This window comes from Lissotriton vulgaris, chromosome 5 (assembly GCF_964263255.1).
Source record: "Lissotriton vulgaris chromosome 5, aLisVul1.2, whole genome shotgun sequence".
Lineage (NCBI taxonomy): Eukaryota > Metazoa > Chordata > Amphibia > Caudata > Salamandridae > Lissotriton > Lissotriton vulgaris.
In genome coordinates, this window is record NC_141693.1 from 2,023,090,588 (window position 1) to 2,023,107,856 (window position 17,269).

Here is a 17,269-nt window from a genome sequence, read left to right on the forward strand (position 1 = left end):
AAAACACAAAGATGGGGGTGAGTCAGAAGAGACAGAGCAACACAATCAAGGGAGCCATGGAGAATTGGAACATTATTACCCAAGCACAGACTAGCAACACAACCAATAAAGGCAGAGAGAAAATGTTAAAAGAAAAAATACACATCAACACAACCATCCAAGCAAGAGAGGACCGCCCACCAACAGAAAACATTGAAGGCATCGAGAAGATATATATCAACAAAAGTACTGGAGCCAAGGAGAAATGGCATATCAAATCAACCATCAATCATGCCAGCGATGCAGGATACACCATGTATACAACCTCTAAAGCTTGAGGGAAGATATCTGCTAACACAGCAATCAGACGCACAGGAACATCAATAAAGGCACTAACCCATCCTGCCATACCCAAGTAATAAGAATAGACCACCGATGCAACTATCCAAACAAGAGACAAGATGGAAAAAAAGAATATCAGCCAAAGAAAAAAAGAGATTGATCAACAAAGTTATCTAAAAAGGACTACAGACTATCAAGCATCACAGACTCCAGATAAGACACAACCATAATAACAGACACAACAATCTTTATTGCACAAGAAATGTAGCAGCGGACCTTACGATGCCGCACCTAAAACCCAGTTCCAAAAATGTGTAAGTGTCTGTGCAGCCACCCTCGACGTCAGCTGCTAATTGGCGTCGCTGTGTTCTCCAGATCACAGGTAATTTGTTTAGGTTGTGTCGGGGCGCACAGGTAAGAAGTTGAAGAAAACTGTCAATTTCAGGTGTATGAAAAAGTCCTTTATTTAATATTGTTCATTCTTTTAAAAGCAGTCACAGTGCAATTCGCAACAAAGTCAGCCAACGCGTTTCACTCCCTACCAGGGAGTTTCTTCAGGGCCAGTTAAATTTAAACCGGTTACGCGTACGTGGATCCTCCAGAGTCGTGAAAAAAGTTTTTTTCTTTTTCTTTTCAAAAGCATGAAAAAGTTCCTAGTCTTCCTGTTGGTTCAGTAGTGCTGTATACAATTATTCTATTTTCGCCTTAAATTGTTTGTGGGCCTTAGCAGAACCAGTGTAATTTAGTAGGATCCCCTAGTGGTGAAGTATCACGCTTCGGTACTTTAGATTCTGGTGAAGGAAGCCGTATAAGTTCCTTCTCCCATAGTCAAATGTTGGTTCAAAAGTTGTGAACCTTAAAAGTTTCCTCGTCCGCATCAAAGTAACGGCATGGACGGGACCATCCATGCCGTTACTTTGACAGTTTTCTTGGACTTCTTCCCTGTGCGCCCCCACACAAGCTAAACAAACAACAATCTTTATTAACCAAGCCGAAGAGTTACAACAACACAGCTATTCAACATAACTACCCAAGCAACAGAGCGTGTATCACCAACTCACACACCTGAGACAGAAGTGGCTATCAGCTGAACCACCATAGACCTCAATACAACCATCTGGGCGAGAGAATAAACCTTGAAGAAAATTAAGAATGAACCATCAATACAGCCAATGAAGCTGTGCAGAGACTGATCACCCAAACACTAAGGAGAAAACAAAAACAAATGTATCTCATTTGGCAAAAGAACAGACCTTCAAAACAACCTTTAGATCAGAGAAAAGAGGCCAATCGACAAAAATGTACAGAAAAAAATAGAATCAACACAAAATCTTGGAAATCTGAGGAAAGATGAATATAAACAATCACTGGTGCCAAGGAGGAAAGATGTGAATGACCCCATTTGTGGTAGCCTGGATAGTGCAGCTCTACCACAGCAGATGTAGTGTGGGGCGATCAGCAGTCCTGAAGGGATGCGGCCTCGACTGGCCCAATGTTAGGTGAATAGAGGAGTCCACCGCAAACAGCAGTTGCGGCCTTCATCCACGCCTAGTGTTAAGCAGATGTAGCCCAAACATGTCCTTCAAAGATTCAGCAGCTGCCTCCCTACCTTTGCCTTCAAAAAAACAACTGTTGTAGCCCTAACTGTGCCTTCGGGTTTGCAGTTACATCAGAAACTCAGTGAGAAGCAAAGAGTCCACATGCCTTCCAGATGACCATTGTATAGTCGGCCTCTTCCTGGGCACCCAACAGCCATGCTGGACTTCGCTCCTTGCTGGGCAATCTTTCCTCTGGCAGTTCCACGCTGGCTTCTTCCTAACCCCAGCAGGCAGTCTTCTAGGCACTTCAGTGCAGGTACACAGCTCTTCCAGCAGGGAACCCAGACTTCAGATGATATCCCCCCATTTCTGGGAAGCTGGTGATCAGGCAGACACCAGACTGGTTGTACAGCGTGTAGGAGAGTAGGATGTGCTTCCTATGGTTACCCCCTTTTTTGCTGATGTTTCACTGTTTTTCAACTTTAGTCTGGCTGGGGGCCCTGCTAACCAGGACCCCAGCCTAGCTGCTTCATCTCTAAATTGATTCCATTTACTTTAGGTACACTCCAGTTTGGTTACTGGGTTACCCTTGTGAGTCCCTAGTATATGGTACCCTAGGAACCATGGGCAGAGGTACCCCAGGGGCCTACCAGGGGGCTGCAGCATGTATTATGCCACCCCTGGGAAGCCTTCCAAAATGACACCACAGGACTGCTACTGCGGCCTGGGTAAGGTGGTGCATGCACCCCTTACTAAGGTATAGGTTACCTTTATCTACCTTCAATCACTGCACATAGAAACCTATCAGTCACCCCTATGGCAGGCCTTACCAATCCTGAAGGCAGGGTGCTTGGTTTTGTGTGAGAGGGTGCCCATGCATAAGCAGGACCCCTCTGCAGCATTTGGAGCCTAGTCTCTGAGGCTGGTCTGTGATGCAGCCAGACCATATACTCTTAAGTGCATTATAACCTCGCAGTAAATGCTAACTTTGGAATGGCTGCATGGAAACATGTTGTGTTTGGTGTCAAATACTTTGGACTCCTACCCCCCACCAGTCTTGGGGGCGGGGGTATAATTCCACCCTTCTAGAGGGAGAGAAATGTACACACTGGTCTAACCGGTAATAGTTTAAAACAGCCCTGGCATCACAAAATGGATGCTGCAGCCACAGACACGAGTCTGGCTTCCTGCTGCTGGACGAAACTCTGGCTGGGGAGGCCTGAACAATAGGTTTCCTGTCACAGGGAGGTGTAACCACCTCCCAGACAGGCTTTAGTGTATTGGGGCTGGGTGGGTGCACTCTGAGAGTGCTTTGAAGTCTGCACTGGGGGCACATTTGTTGTTCCTGTGCATAGCCCAGTTCAAACTGGTTGCAGGGGCTACCAGACCCTGCTCTGGCGTGAAACTGGACAAAGGAAATGGGTGTAGCCACCCCTCTTTCCAAACCCTCCCATAGATGGGTCCTCAGAGTTAGTCCGACCCCTTTCTTAGGTATAAGTAAGGATCCCCTGGCAACAGGACTTTAGATATCTCTGGATGAAACTCTGAAACTGAATCCTGGAACTTTGACAATCTACTCAAGACTAGAGGATGAAAGAATCTCCCTTGGGGTCAAGGAGTGACTCCCCTGCGTGGCAGGCACCAACAAAGCATTTGCCGGTCTGCATCTCCGAAGCTCCCGCCGGACTCTGAAGTATTTGCAGCCCAGGAAGAGGATTTCCAGACTTCCCCGAGGCCGACCTGAGTCCCCAGCAAAGCAGAGACCCGCAGCCCTCACAAGTGACGTGGAACAGGACCATTTGCAAGTGCATTGGCTTCTCAACGTCTCTTGAAGTCGTGCTTTGGGTTACTTGTAGCCCAAGCCCCGAGCACCTTTTGCACCGAAGATTGTGGGCCACCACTCTAGGAGTGTTCTGTTAGCCCGCTTCTTGCATTTCGGCTCAAGGCTCCTTCGCGATCCCTGGTCTTTCAACTGGTGTGTCCCTGTGAAGGCAACTCTGATTTTCCTTGGGCTTCCCTGGTTGCTCCAGACGTGCCCTGACCTTGCTGGTCTGCACCAAAGCATCTTTCTCCTTTCTCTATGGGTTGCTGTTGCCGAGGCTTGTTGGGTCCAATCCGGTCACTGATACCGCAGCACTCGACATACTTCGTGGGACAGCTCGATTCCAGATCTTGGTCATCGTCGACGCCTCCTGGTCCTCTTGGCTGAAGAGTCAAGCTTCAACTCTTTCACCTGAAATCACCCGACATTGGTAGGCATTTGAGTATCGTACCCCTGGTCATTGGTAATTGACCCAGACTCTGTCCCCTCTGCTTTCAGGTTCTTCTCATCTTCGATCCAAGCTTGGATCACCCCGGACACTTTCCACTTCGACGGCAGCAGCACTTTGCAGCAGATCACCATTGAAAACGACGACGATTCCCAACACCAAAAGACACTGTTAGAAATGGGTATTTCTGGTTGGCTAAGGCTTGCGCCAAAGCCAGGCAGAAACCACCATTCTAAGTCAGGGCAAGGAAGTCACTCACCAAGATAACCCCTGCTCACCCTCTTGGTAGCTTGGCACGAGCAGTCAGGCTTATCTCAGAGGCGACGTGTAAAGCATTTGTGCACGCACCCACCAGCAACAACATCCCAGGCCCCCCACAAAAGGAACTCCACACAAGGTTATATGTAAAAATAGCCTTTGTATTATACCAAACACATTAGATAAGTAACACACAATTTACACTGTGCCACTGGCACGGGCAGAATTTACAGGGGATTATATACACGGGACAGGGTCACATGGACCACTGTCAGGAATAAGCACTTTTAGAACTAGCACTTAGAACATACAACAAGCAGAAGTTTCACACATGATGCATAAAAACACATTCAGAGGTATAGGCTAGAAGCTTTACACATGAGGCATGAAGACCCATTGAGAGGTATAGGCTAGAAGCGTTGCACATGATGCATAAAATCACATTCAGAGGTGTAGGGAAAACACATGACGCATAAAAGCACATTCAGAGGTGTAGGGAAAAATCATGACGCATAAAAACACATTCAGCGGTGTCAGTAAGACACATGATGCGTAAAAACACACTCAGGGGTGTAGGGAAAACACGTGATGCATAAGAACACATTCAGCAGTGTAGGGAAGACACATGACGCATAAAAACACATTCAGCGGTGTAGGGAAGACACATGACGCATAAAAACACATTCAGCGGTGTCCGAACACAGGGTGTGCAAAACATACTACACACAGTACATTTCCTAACACCCAAAGCATTAGCACAGGAATCATAATAGCACATATATCATATTTAGGGCAGAAATCACATTTAGCACATAACTCACATCAAAGTCCAGGTTGCGCCACTGCACCAGAACCTAAACGTAGCAGCTGCCCACTACTTGCTGGGCAGCTGGGGACAATAGCAAGGGGCCTAAACGCTGCAGCTGGCACTAAGTGCTGCGCAGCTGGGGAAGGCCAAGGTAGGGCGAAGGAGTGCGACTGACTCCTGAGTCCAAAATAACATGTCCCCTAGGAATAAAAGCCTAAACAGTGCAGCTACCCACTACTTGCTGGGCAGCTGGGAAGCAAATTGCGACAGGGGTCTCACGAGCCCCTCAGGAACCAACCATTGCGCCAAACTGAGCCATCTGGCTCTGGGAATTCATGTGGCGCCCTTTTAGAGCCCCAGATGGCAGCAGGCTGTACACTGAGGTGGAACCATCTGGCTCTCAAATAAGCTCTCCTGCCCCTTGGAGCAATCTGGCTCCTAAATGATTTGTTCGTGATCCAGAAAAAGAACTGGCCCTCTACGGTGGAGCCTTCTGGCTCTGGGACAACGGGGGCCTTCTGGACCCCTCACCGAGGCTTCTGAGATCATGGGGGCCATTGGTGGAGCGGCCCGCTGCCATCTGGGGCCACTCTGACGAAGGGCACCACTCGGGTGCCTGGGGAGCACAGGTGGCCTTCCCCCCCGACCCCCCGGCACCCCAGCCATTTTTACTTACCGGCTCTCAGCGCGGGGGGAAGGCTCTCCTCATTCGGGCGGCGGGGCAGGCACCGGCAATGTGCCCGAAGCCCCTCCGCTTCGCTGGAACCATCGGTGGCGCCTGCGGGGCTTCTGGGAGCCCTGCCTCCGCAAAGGCGCCATGCCTCACTCGGTCCTCCTGTCTCCTCGGCCGGGACTGGGGATGGGAGCCTGCGAGGCTCCGGACGTGCTTCAAGCACTGGCCCCGCCCACCAGCTTTACTTCTGGGTCGCGCTAGGCAGTGGCCCGGCAACATGTCGCATACAGCCCGGGCTGCGGCGGTGAACTCTCGGGGGCCGAAAACGAGGGGTGGGCACCCTCGAAATGAAAACTACAAGTACACACGGGGTGAGGCACCCGTTAGATAATTAAATAAGCGGGGTGGCACCCTTCAATAAGAATAATTAAAGCATCAGAGTGACGCAGTGTGGGCACCTGCAATTGGGGCAAATTCGTGGGAATCCCTACACCGGGGATTCCCTCAGGGAAAAGGGCAGCTCAGATCTGCCAGGCTAAACTAAACTGCTCCCAGAGGCGCTGGGGGCACCACAAACACACAAAGGCCCCAGGAATGGCCCCTTAAGAAAACAGGGCCCCCGCAACAAGGTCCTCCTAGTTGCAAAGGGGAGGAGGGTCCAAAAGAAGTCCTCCAGGGCATCAAGGCAAGGCAGAGGGGTCCCAGCACAAAGTCCATCAGTAATCCAGGGGCTGGGCAGGGCCCAGGGAGGCAAACCTTCCCCTGGGTCCCAGCAGCAGCACAACCCTGGTAGATTCTAGTCAGGAAAAACAAGAACATTTACCATGAGGTCACAGCCTCATTTTATACACAAAATTCCTTTGTCTAAAGGTGCAGGCAAAGGGCGAACCAGATACAACTGGTTCCTGAGCACTTTGTTTTGCTCAGCCCCTCTGCCTATTCACAGGATGGGTCAGGGACATCAGACACATCACAGGGGGTGGAGCCAGCATTGTGGGGGGAAAGCCCAGCCCTATTCAGGTCCCAGGTGCACTCCTCCCCAGCCATCAACATGCCGATCTCCCAATCACCACCGGGGCAGACCCATTCTGACTCCAGGAGCCTGGCACACCAGCCAATCACAAGCCAGCACATTCACTGCACAGACAGGCCAACTTCTAGAAGTGGCACTTCCACACTAGACACAATAACGCCACACACATCATCGCGCAGCATTTAATCACACGAGTCCGCACATACCAAACTCGCACTTGCACTCCCCACGCATCAGGAATTACCATGGATACACACATTCCCCATGCATTCCTATGGGAGGGCAGGCCAATCTCACACACACACTCAGAGAGCGCACGTACTTTACAATGCGCCACAGTGCTAAAGTACGCAAAGACCAGAAATCATTATAATTATGTAACACTAAACGGCAAAAAGTTCAGGGGTAAACCTGCCAGAAGGGCCAAGTTCAACAAACACCTATGCACCCGCCTTCCCTGTGTGAGTTAACTCGCATATTTATGTGCTCCTGTGGGTGTTTGCTCTAGAACCCCTTACATCTAAAGGGGTTTGCTCAAAGTCCTCTCCTAAGTGTCCTTAATCTTTAACCCCTTGGCCGCGGCGGTAATTCTGCCGCGGCGCTAGGGGGGAGGGGGGCTGTGCGGCGCCGCCATGCTCGTGACGAAACCACTCCGTCACGAGCCGCGGTGGCGCTGTGCTTGTGACGGAATTGTTCCGTCACGGCCACGCCCGCTCAATGGAACGCTCAGCGCAGGCCCGAAATCAGCGTCGCGCAGGCGTGCTGGCCGGGCCGTGACGGAACCATTCCGTCACCAGCACAGCACCACCGTGGCTCGTCACGGAATGGTTCCGTAACGAGCATGCAAGGGGTTAAATTTAAGACCGCGACTTTGCCCATAGAAGCTAACCGTGATTCACAGCTGTGTTCTGACACTGCATGTATCCCCTGTGGGACCCCTGTGTGACCACCTTGGGTGGTTCCTTGTGGTCCCAGAGATTCTACAGGCTCTAGGCCTTGTGTCTAGTCAAGTCGTGGTTCTTATACCACTTTCTTAATATATGGTTTGGTAAGCCCCTAGGCACAACGTATACTGTGCTAATTTACTGTGTGTTATTAAGTGTAACTTATGTGTTTGACCTCTAGCCTCATAAAGAGACTAGAGGGATGTGTTTAGAACAAATACATATATTTTATATATATATACCTGGTGTAGTTCTCCTTTCATTTGATCATTCACAAGATTATAGACTGGTAAGACAAGCTGCTTTACATTCTTCAAGACTTAGCCTGAAGGCTGCTCTCCACAGCTACCACTAGGATAGCTTTCAATAAAGGTTGTCTAAACCTACCATCAATAAGGGTGGTTTGGACTGGTGCAAAGTGCCCACTACAATAGTGGACAGCATATGCCAGGCCAACTTCTCACACAGCGGTTGTTAGAAATGGGATCTCTGGTTGGCTAACTGAGGTTCCGTGACGATTTGAACCCGTGTTTTCAATATTGTCGGAAATACATAATATTGGTATCAGCGAACCGCAAATGATCCATTTAGCATATCCTGGTGTTTTCGCTATGCTACAAGCAAGAGTACTCCTGTTACAAACACATTTCCGATCTACCCATGGCATCCATCTTAGATCATGGCAGCCATTTTGTGTTTCTTGCCCTCACATACGCAATAACCTCTGATTACTTCATTTCGATTAAGGACACGTAGGCTTAGCCGGCGATTCACCTCTCCAGTGACACGTGCACCTTAGAACAGAACACGCTGTAGCTGCATGACTTGACAAAGGCTGCCTCCTCTGCCCGAGGCCAGTCCTGCTATACTGGTTCTTGTGTTCGTTGGCCTGATCACGATTAGGCGGCCGAAGCTGGTAGCCTTGCCCATTTACAACCCACAAACATCCCTTATCCTGCTTTTCTATCTTCTGCACCTGGCTCTGCTCCTTTCCTTCTGGGCCTTTATTAGGGGGAGGTAACGAAATTTACGATGAGGCGGTCCGGGTCTTGAATGAAAAGTTGACATGAGATTATGATGGAAAAGTGGGAACCCCTCGTTCGTAATGTTTTGACATCAGATATTGTCGACGATTCCTGTGTAACACCAAATATTTATTGTTTAGGACACAAAGGTTTGGGAATGTATTACATGTAAAGAATTTGCCTCAAGCTCAAATTTTAGTATATAAGGAGCAACCCTTTTTGTACAAATCGAACAGGCTCCTAGATACTGCCCGTGTGTAGTTTCTGTGACTTCTGTGTCCCTGCAGTAATAAACCTTTGGTCTTTGACGCCACCATCGAGAAGCCCGTGTTTCTGTTTATTTGTGCACCGAGACAGGTGGAACTCCGGGGTCTTCGGGTGTTATCCCTGACACCTCTGGACGGAACCAAAAAGTCCAGAACTCCAATTGGCGCCCAACGTAGGGCGACGTCATTCGGTACCGGTCCAAAAGCCTGAAGAGTTCGAGAAGCTTCGTGTGAAGATTCCTGAGGGAGGCGCCCCACTTCATCGATCCCGGCATATCGCAAAAGTGGCCCGACGTTCTCTTCCACGAGGGTTCCCGTTCAGGACGGCTGCAGTGGTCCGTTGCCTTGACCGTCGCCCTGTCTTGGACCCGAGGTGCAGTCCTTAGTACGGCGAAACGTGACGGGTTTCTCCTTGGTGACGTCTTCAGTGCCTCAGTTAAGTATTTAGTGACTGCTAGTTGGTTACTTCGTAAGGGTTGTTTAAATCCTTTTAGTTCTTGGTTTGGTTTGGTTTTGTAAGATTATCACTGGTTGTTCTGGTTACGATAATCTATTGGTTTAGTTTGGGTATCGATACATTTGTTCGCTTTTGGTAGGCCTAAGTTCTTGGTTCGAGTGCACATTCCTGTTTGTGTTTGTTTGTTCTGTGTTCCGGATTATAAAATGGTAAGTCGGAAAAATTGTATGTTATCGTGCTTTGGTTGCAACAGTGATTCCCGCTTGGAGGACTCATGTCTGGTTCCTCCGATTGGGACTCCCCTATATGATCTTTATTGTAAGTTTGGTGTGGGTCCTATATCTTATAATGAGGTGTGGGTCCGTTACACTGAAAAAGATGGTGTCCTTAGTTGGCCACTGCATGGTAGTTTTGAACCCGAAATCCTTGACAATTTGGAAGTGAAATTGTTTAAGAAGAAAGCCCGGCCGGCAATGTTTGATTCTTTCCGTTACTGGCGAAAAGAATCTAAACAAAGAGAGATTAAAAGGTTGAAGAAAGAACAGAAAGAGCAAGAGTTAACTTTAGAGCAAGCGGCTAAGCAGCTGCAAGATAACGAGTCTGAGAAAGCAATGGAGATAGCTACTAGAGAGCGTAACTTAGCGATAGATAAGTGCTACCCAGCCTTGCCATCGAGTACGACTAAGATAGTAGAGGACCCCGAAAACGATCCTCTGTTGTCTTACTTGTTACAGTCACCACCACCGTATGCACAAGGTGCTACGGCTCCACCTGTACCAAATGTTCAATTGCCGGTTGCTGGACAACCTGGTATTCCTGCTCCTGCCCCTCAGAATCAAGCCCCTGTACCTCCTGTGGTTAATGTGAATGTTCCTACGGCACCTCCTCTTCCTGGGTTGCCGACTTCTCTACCTATACCTGTATCGCTTACACCTACTGTTTCACAAGCTATCTTACTCGATACTCCTATTGTCCCGCTGTCTGTTCCAACTGCTACTGTGTTTTCCGCATCTGCTAGTATTATGACTCCGCTTTCTGTTCGTCGAAGAATCACTGATTCTGTCTCTAACATACTGTCTCCTTTCTATAAATCTTTAATTAAGACTCCTACTTCTGAGTCTGTGCAAAGACGTAGTCAGCTCCCAAGTACTGAGGAACGGGGAATATTAGATTCCACGGCTCTCCGATGGATTTCGAAAAGTAGAAGATATAGTACGAGAGATGTATTAGATACATTCATGCAGTGGAACGAACCAACCCAACGATATGTCTTTGACGAGATGTGCTCTCTTTTACGTGAGGAATTAGAAGAAGATGACTCTGAATTGAATTTAGAAGACTTAATTAAGGTTCAGAAAGAGTTTGCTGCAGGTATGATAGTAGGTCAAAATATAAAAGAAGCGATGGAACTGATTTTAAGTTATAGGAATGATCCATCTCTTCGTTCACCGAGGGACTTAGAGAAAAATAGTACGAAGCAGAATCGCCAATATCCAATGAGGGAGGTTCCTCCAATTTGGCGTGATGCTGTGCAAGCTGATGCGGTCAATGGTATTGCAGCCGCTCCGGCACAATTCCAAAGAGTGTGGATACACATTCCGTGGAAGCGAGCTGAAGTGTTAGCAGTGAAACAGGCCTTGCCAGATCCGCGTAAGAATCCTGCCGGATATTATAAGGAGTTAGCACAAACAGTTGAGGCTTGTGTGATGAATCTAGCGGACATTGACATGTTATTTGGGAATGTAGTTCCGCAACCAATTTGGGCTAAAATTCGTAAAGAGAATCATCCAGTTGCTCTAGGTGGTGATTGGGCAGCTATTATTGCAGCGGATGGTCAGCAAATAGGTGGTTCCAAACCCGAACCTCTAATTGCTAATCTTCCCGGTAGGATAATCGACTTAATGAAGACTCTGATGCCAGCATTGCGTGTTAACTGGGACAAGTTGTCCGCATGCAGGCAAAAGAAAGACGAAAGTGTCTCCGACTTTTTCACGAGGTTCGAAGAGACTTTTGTAGATCACAGTGGTCAGGATATGAGCACAGAAGGAGGTCAGAGATTGTTTGTCGATAAATTTGTACACAATTTGCTACCTGAGCTATGCAATAAATTAAAAGATTCTGAGAGTGCGTGGGCTGTCTCTACAACTGCGCAAATACTTGCAACTGCACAGTATTATGAAAATAGGGATAAAGAGGAGAAAGAGAAATCAGATAAGAAAACGAAAGATTTAAAGACTAAAGTTCTTCTGCAACAAGCATATCCGCCTCGCATGAATCAGAATAATACACAGCAAGGGTCGTATCAAAGGACAGATTATGGTTCTCAGAGACCACAATACCAATGGAATCAGTGTGCATATTGTAAGAAAGAGGGTCATTATAAGAATGAGTGTCCAGTCTTAGCGCAAAATAACGCAGCAGCAGCTCAGAGAGGTCGTGGTGGTTTTGTGCAAAATTCTAGAGGTCGAGGACGAGGTACTATGCCTCCACAAACAAATGATCGCCCTTCCAATCACTTTGATCAGCGAAATGGACAGTCTGCTCAACAGAATAGGTCGCAACAGTATCATGTTGAGGATTATTGTGAAGTTGATGAGGGATTTCAACAAAATGAGTACTAGGACAGCCATGGACAGAGAGAGGGGGTAGTATCAGTTCCAGTGGATCAGAGTGGGCCTTATGTCGCAGTAGCAACATCAGGTGTAGTCGAACCGTTTCTGTTGGATACTGGTGCCGCAAAAAGTTCTATCATGCATGCGAAACTCCCTGGCGCACCTTTGTCCGGCTTAACAAATGTTTCTGTAGGTTTTTCAGGCGCCCCTGTTTACAACCCTGTATCTGGTCCTTTGTCTATTTCTGTTGGACCGTGTCGATTGAAAGCACCCCTGATTTTGACGACAGGTTGTAATGAAAATCTGCTTGGTTTAGACTTGTTAAAACGCCTATATGCGACATTATACTGTTCTCCGGAAGGAGTACAGCTTACGTTGGGTAAAAGAATCACCACTCCAATGTACTTGTCTATGGATGCACTCCCGCCAGAGCTGCGTTCACTCCCTGATACTCTTTGGGCGACTGGTCCTAACGATGTAGGCCTTTTAGAAATACCACCATATATAGTTACTTTGAAAGCAAATGTCAAATTTCCACGAATTCCTCAATACAAGATCTCTAGCGAGGGTGAACGTGCACTCTTATTGATTGTGCAAGATTTGATTAAGAAAGGGGTGGTTGAAGAAACTAGAGGAAATGTCTGTAATAGCCCTGTATTGCCAATTTTGAAACGTACCGATCCTTCAAAGCCTCCAGTGTATAGGTTTGTTATCGATCTCAGAGAGGTTAATAAAATTGTGGTTCCGCAGTTTCCTGTGGTTCCAGACATTACTGCATTGTTAACGTTGATTCCTGCCACAGCTACATGGTTTTCAGTCATCGACTTGAAGAATGCCTTTTTCAGCATTCCAATAGCCGAGGAAAGCAGAGATATTTTCGGCTTCTGTCTAGGAGGTCGAAGCTTTAGGTTTAAACGTGCTCCACAAGGCTATTGTGAGAGTCCATCCATTTACAGTCAGGCATTAAAAAGTCAGTTAGATTCCTTTGTACTTCCTCCAGGTTCTGCTCTAGTGCAGTATGTAGATGACCTTCTAGTGGCTGCCGATGACAAGGAAACTTGCAAAGCAGCTACGATTTCGTTATTGCATCATTTGTCTAATTTGAATCACAAGGTGTCACCTTCGAAAATGCAATACTGCTGCCAAGAAGTGACCTACCTAGGTCATCTCTTGTCAAAGGAGGGAAGGAAGTTGACCCCAGAAAGAATAAAAGCAATTACGCAGATGAGTGTTCCTCGTACACAGAGAGAAGTACGTGCCTTTTTAGGTATTACCTCTTACTGTAGGCAGTGGATCCCAAATTTTTCTCTTTTAGCAAAACCATTGGTAGCTTTGACTGGGAAAAATGTTCCGAGTCCGGTGCCATGGTCTGCTGAATGTCAGGAGAGTTTTTCTGAGTTACGAAATGCACTATGTTCAGCTCCTGTATTAGGTACACCCGATTACAGCAAGCCATTCACGCTCTATGTGCACGAGAGAGAAGGTTGCGCGTTGAGTGTTCTGACACAGAGATTTGGTGATAAACAACGCCCTTGTGCGTATTTTTCATCAACATTAGATCCGGTAGCTAGAGCGTTGCCTAGTTGTTTGAGAGCTACAGCGGCAGCTGCGGCTTCCATTCGACAATCTGCTGGTTTGGTGATGAATACCATGCTAGTGGTCATGGTTCCTCATGCTGTGGATACACTTATGAACAGAACCAAGACACAACACCTTACCAGTGCTAGATTATCTGGCTATGAGCGGACACTGCTAGCGAGTCATATTCAGATCAAAAGATGCAATATATTGAATCCAGCAACATTGTTGCCGACTAATCAAGAGTCGAGTGATTCCGAACCCCATGATTGTTGTTTCAGAACGGAGGAGGAGACAAAAGGACAAATTGATTTAAAAGACACCCCATTGTCAGATCCAGATGGCACGTTGTATGTTGATGGGTCATGCTTTAAATTGGAGAATGGTGATGTGACTGCTGCCTATGCAGTAACGACTTTGAGTACGATTGTGGAGACTGCAAGAGTGAGTCAGAATTCTGCCCAAGCTGCAGAATTAATTGCTCTAACGAGAGCGTGTGTTTTAGCTAAGGGAAAGAGAGTGAATGTGTTCACAGATAGTCAATATGCGTTCGGCGTGGCCCATAATTTTGGCCGTTTGTGGAAAGAAAGAGGTTTCATTACGTCCCATGGGACTAAGATTCAACATGGTCAGTTAGTTAACGACTTGTTGGAATCTCTAACCTTGCCGACTGAAGTTGCGATTGTGAAATGCAGTGCGCATAAAGCAATCACGGATGATGTTGGTCGTGGGAATGCTTTTGCTGACGAGACCGCTAAACAGACAGCTAGAAATATGATGAGTAGAATGTATGTTGCAACGTCTGCAAGATGGATTTCTGAGCCTGGAATGTGTGAGGATACAGTGGAAAGTGTGAAAGAGATTCAGAAAGAGGCAACTGAGGAGGAAAAGCGTGCATGGAAAGAAGGTACGGGCAAGTTGGATTCGAGTGGGTGTTGGATTGACTTGTCGGAACAACAGCGTTGGATGTTGCCTGATGCGTATGTGCTTGCAGTGGTGACAATGGCACATGGAGTAGCGCATATAAGTTCTAAAGGAATCTGTAAAATGTTGGCCCCAGTCTGGAAGAATGATGGGATTAGTAAATGTGCAGAAAGAGTGGTGAAAAATTGTATGGTATGCCTGATGCATAATCCCGGCAAGGGAACTCCTACTCCTGCTGGTCACTTCGCTCCACCCTCTTGCCCCTTTGAAGTGATTCAGTTAGACTTCATTCACATGGATCGGTGCAATAACTTAAAGTACGTCCTGGTGGTAGTTTGTGCTTTCTCCAGATGGATCGAAGCATATCCACTAAAGGACAACACTGCCCTATCAACTGCCAAAATTCTTCTCAAAGAATATTTCCCTAGGTACGGAATGCCACGGATTGTATGGTCAGATAACGGAAGTGAGTTTATAGGGAAAGTTATGCAGAGTGTGTGTGCCGGTTTAGGAATAAAACAAAAATTCCACAGTGCAAACCATCCCCAGTCTGCTGGTTTAGTTGAGGGTTACAATGGCACCCTCAAACTAAAACTTGCTAAAATACAGGCATCCACGGGTTTATCCTGGCCAGACGCACTACCCTTGGCTTTGTTATCCACGAGAGCGACTGTGCATTCTAGAGTAGGGCTTAGTCCATATGAAATTGTCTTTGGCCGTCCTGCTAATATTTGGGGAGTGCCAAGGCCAAAGGAATTTTGTTCTCTGGAATATCCAATGTTGATTGATTACCTTTACGACTTGACTGCTAAATTGAGTCTTATTCACCAACAGGTTTTCGATGCATTGCCAAAGCCTCCGGAGAGTCCAGGTCATCAGCTGAAACCAGGTGACCACGTTGTGGTGCGGAACTTTGCGAGGACGAAGAACCTTCAGCCCAGATTTGTTGGCCCCTACCAAATACTGCTGACAACGAGAACTGCTGTTCGTGTGGCTGGTCGCAAGCACTGGATCCATGCGACACATGTCAAACGTGTGCCCCTGCCACTTCCTTATGACAACTGGATTAAGAAGGGAATTGGTGCCTCTGAGTTCGAGCGAACACCCAAGTTTGTCCCTTTCAGCGATGCCGAATTGATAACTGACACTTCGAACTCTGACTCTCCTCCTGAAACTACTTCTTTGATTCCTGAACACTTGCCCTCTGCATCAGAAGAAACTTTGCCATCTGCGAACTTGAACATTGCAACCTCTACTGACAAGACATTGTTTCCTGATCAAACAGTTCCTGCAAAATTAAGATACAACTTACGATCTCGTAATATGGACAAATAAAGCAGGAAACTGCCTATTGCGATATTTGAAATTTTGAACTTTTGCCTTCAGCCAGGAAGTTTGCTATTGTTTTATTGTTTTTTTAAAATTGCCTTGCCGTCTGGGTAGCCGTAGGGTCGTGGCTGTGTGCCTAGTTGAATCTGCGGGGGTCAGACACAAGGTCGATCTTTCTGTTGGTTCTGGGAACTCCCAGGGCTGATAGAGGCATTTTCATCTACGTACACATCATCAGTGGTCGCGAGCGGATTGTAGAAGATGGAGCTTCCTGCGCTGCAACGAGAAAATGTGATTTATGTTCGCAGAAACAGACTTTACAGAATCCTTCATAGTAAATGTTTTCTGATGCAATGTGCTATTACATTTTTAATTGTTTTAATAACTTTGGTGGGTGGAATCGTTTTTGGTATAAATTTAATCTTTGTGCCAGTAACTACAGTACCTCCCCTTGATCCTGCTACTTCTACTGTTTCTTCTATACACTCTTTTCACTCGTTTCCTGAACATGAGCAAGCTCGACGCTCAGAATTTATCAATAACACTTTTGTACAGCTCTTGCACCAACACCAACTGGTAGTTAACACTACAGACTGCTGGGTGTGTGGCTTGATACCCCACACTATGGATAAAGGCATTCCCTATCTGGTTTTGCCTTTTAGCTATAATGGATCATTTCAGGCCTTTCAAACCATCTTTGCTTATGCCCTTGAAACCTATCCTCCACGTCCACCACGTTCCACTAAATATAACTCTGCCAACAAAGCTTTAGTCCAGGGAATTATTGACATGATCAAGGACGTCAATAATACTCCATCTTACCCTAGAGACGAATTGCGAGTATATTTGAGTTGGAACTCTACAGAATATCGCCTTAGTTTGGGAGAAAGCAAGCGTAAAAGCTCCACTCCAATATGGGTCGTACCTCACCGAGGTCAGGTCTGTTTGCAAGGTAATGGGAGAAATCCGAGAGCTCAGCTAGGGAGGAGTGAGTGCGTTGAGACTTATGTGTTTCCGTCTAACTCTTCCCCTGCTTTCCTTACTGCTAGGGGTACCTACTTCATCTGTCAAGACAGAGCGTATACATGGTTGCCTGCTGACTTTTCAGGTTCATGTTATATTGCTCGATTGTTGCCTCCGACATACACTGCTTCATCTGATTATCACAAGACCAGAGTAGCAAGAGGTGTTTTCAGCAAGGAAGACACCGCTGGTCAGGAAGCTGGAGACTTC

At 47.1% G+C, this 17,269-nt stretch overlaps 1 protein-coding gene across 4 annotated transcripts in view; it reads right to left on the reverse strand.

Annotated features, from left to right (window-relative positions):
* The window catches only part of PHYHD1 (phytanoyl-CoA dioxygenase domain containing 1), a 171,303-nt gene that overhangs the window by 109,628 nt on the left and 44,406 nt on the right, over positions 1-17,269 (reverse strand). The window lies entirely within an intron of this gene.